Here is a 3,509-nt window from a genome sequence, read left to right as displayed (position 1 = left end):
CAAGTTAAAAAAATAAAAAAAAAATAGAGTGACTTCTATTTTATCCAGAAAAGTAACCCGGGTTTTATGGGTTTTTTCAAAAAAAATTAGTGGGTTTAACCCAGAAAAGCAGCCCGGGTTTTTTTATGGGTTTTTCAAAATATCAAGAGGGTTTAACCCAGAAAAGCAGCCCGGGTTTTTTCGGGGTGGGCTTTTTCGTGCCAACCCTGGTTTTTATACATGTTAGTAAAAATAAATTGACAATTTTTTTACTGTTGAGCGTTGAGGGTTAGTAATCCCAATTGAAACGCGAGGGACACGGAAGACTGGGCATATAATTGGATCGAATATCCGGTAGGTACCTGAAGAAGGCGCAGGATCTAACGAAACTTAAGTCGGTATAATATAATATTAATATGGTAACGATGGAAGCGGAGGATATCAATAAGCCTATAGTCTATAAATCAAAGAGGCCGAAGATGGATGCTATTAAGATGCGATGCATTAACTTTATTGGAATTCGGTGCGGTCCTAGAATATGAACCCCATAAATGGATACCAACACTTTTGTGTGAGTTGTACTACTATAGTAATCGTATCGAGTTCAGTTAGATCAAATAAAATTATTATTCTCAATACTTTTTTGCCAACATTTAGAGAGAACTCTACCAAGTTACAAATAAAATAACCTAAATAGCTATTTACAATTAGGTACTGTAATTGTAACTACCATGGTCATAAATCATAATATATTACAATTTATAAGTTTATAAAGACTCCAGGAATTATATTATAATATTATACCGTTACCCTATTAATATTAATATTAGGTATATTGGGTATTCATTACGTCATCTTAATTTTATTTTGTTTAAGACTACCTTACGTTACATATTGCTATTGAAGTCAATATCATAAAGACTTGGTAAAAATGTTTAGTAGGTATAGATATATTATGAATAAGTAGATAAAGGTAGTCGTATAAAGGTATCTTTTTAGAAGTAGATACATTGGAACAATTTAAACAAAACTGCATACATTTTCAGACAACTTTAAATTCTTATCGATATTTAATACAATTTAAAAAAAAAACAAACATACCTACATTTAAAGTATTTACATGTACATCAAAATATCTTCATAGTATATTATATTGTAATTTTGTCTTTGACACTCTATAAAACAATAATAAAGACACCAATAAAATACAAATAAATACTTATGGCCTGTAACGGCTGTAAGTCGAGGTCGAGTCTTTGGAGTAATTTTTTTTTAAGCTATAGACATTTTGTATAACTATACGCCTATCTACTGATGTGAACTCTGTATTCACCATTCAGTAATTATTATTATTAATATTTAATATTATTATGTTGTTGGTAAAATTTGGTACCTACACTAATGCCTACGGTATGATAGCTTTCTTACAGTTGCTACTTATATGTAACCGGTTTATTATATTCCTAATAGTCCAAAATTAATTGTATTTAATGTCTAACGTTATTCATAAAAAGGATACAAATTTTGATTAATGTCTGTAAATTATATACGCATTTAGAAACTATAAATTATGCTGCTTATTAGTGGTTAAAGTAATGCAAAGTCAAAAAAATAATACTACTACCGTTGTTGAATGCGTTAGTCTATTATTTTGACCTTGTGAGAATGTAAATTGTTTAAAAGGAATGTATACAAAACAAATTTTATTTTATTAATTCAGGTCGAAAATATTATTATTTATTTTATTTCTTATAAAATAATTTTAATTGTATTATTATTAGTCATTACCTACAGTTATTTATTTATTACTAAATGTTTTCGAAAAAAATATTAGAATATATAAATAGTATTTTAATGACGTCTCAATTTGGTGTAAATAAGCTTTGGTGTAAAGTAGCTTTCATAATACTAAAATTGGGGTTTAAATAAAAATAATAAATATTTTGTCAATTTGTTGCCAAAAGAATTATAAATTATTGTTATTTATATAACAAAATGCCCAGGTTGTTCGAATTTCTTGTATCTAAACATAATATCAATCAATACCAAATAAATACCCAAGCCATTTTACTCTTAAGAAAGATTATAATTATTGTAATTTATAGTCTATAGAGGATCACTTTTACTATATTATTCATTTTAGATATACATAATACATGTGTTATATTATATATATTTTAAATTGTTTGGATAAAGTTCCATAGGTCACACTGTCACATATATAATATAATTCGTTCCATTTATTATTTCATCTGATCTGTTAAATTACGTTATCTTTTTTTTTTATAATATTTATAGACACAAATTGTTTAGTGATAATCCCGGACTAAGATAATATTATGTAGATATTAGTCTCATGGTGATAAATGATAATTATCGTTCGTAGTTTTTTTTATCCATTTAAACCATGTTATAGAAAATTGTACGCACTTACTATACTTAATTAGTACCTAATAATAACGTTTTCAAGCCCTAATACATTTAAACTCGTTCATAGATCATAATATAATAAAGTATAACTATTAGATATTATATATATTATGTATATTGTAAATATCATAGTTAGATACTATGCGTCTATACATAAAACTATAAAAGTTATCACATATCGTTTCCCTAAACGTTTATTATAAATCAATTATAATAAACGGATCTAAGTAAATACTACATTATTATTAGTTAAAAATAATTTTTTAACAATAGTAGATAAAAAGTCGGGTGGCACTGCTTAATACTTACACTTGTAAAAATGTTAACAACCTATCATTTACCAATAGGTGTTAATGATCAAATTTACTTATTATACTTATAACTGTGTAAATTGTAAATCGTTTTAATAAGTAAAAAAGAAAAAAGAAAAATGTCACTTCATTATCAATAAATTCATAACACGTCTGCACACTACAGTGCGCGTAAAAGATTAGGTAATTTATTAAATCAATACTTCTTAAATTAAGAAGTTTTTTTGTAATTATTTTGCGATATTTGTTGATATAAAATTTTTCACAAAAAAATAATTTTTGTATTGCACTTAATTTTTCTCTACAAAGCACTAAGCAGTAAACACACACATCATTATTCCACATTTAAAACTGATATGATTAATATAAATTTTAAATAATATTCGGATAAAAGAAAATATTAAACTTTAAATTATACTTGGTTGTTTATTAACTTTTTAAGACGAACATAAAAAAATGAATATTATTATAAATTGTTATTTACATATTTATTCAATTATTCATTTTGAAGTAAATTATAGTGTTACGATAAAATAATGTAAGTACTAACATTGATAATAACAGTCATTATACAATATTAATAGTTATAATACTATTGTTACATTACTAGGTTACCTACTCACTACCCATACATTATACGGTAGATTTTTCATATTATTATTACCTACTATTATACATTTAATAGACATAATTTACAATTATTATTTTTTGGTAGTTAATACAATGCAATTATTGTGATTTTATATATAATTTAAGAACATAAAATAAATGATTACCTATCTTTAAAAT

Source organism: Acyrthosiphon pisum, chromosome A1 (genome assembly GCF_005508785.2).
Source record: "Acyrthosiphon pisum isolate AL4f chromosome A1, pea_aphid_22Mar2018_4r6ur, whole genome shotgun sequence".
Classification (NCBI taxonomy): Eukaryota; Metazoa; Arthropoda; class Insecta; order Hemiptera; family Aphididae; genus Acyrthosiphon; species Acyrthosiphon pisum.
The sequence above is the reverse complement of the archived record's forward strand: the minus strand, read 5'-3'. Positions refer to the sequence as shown.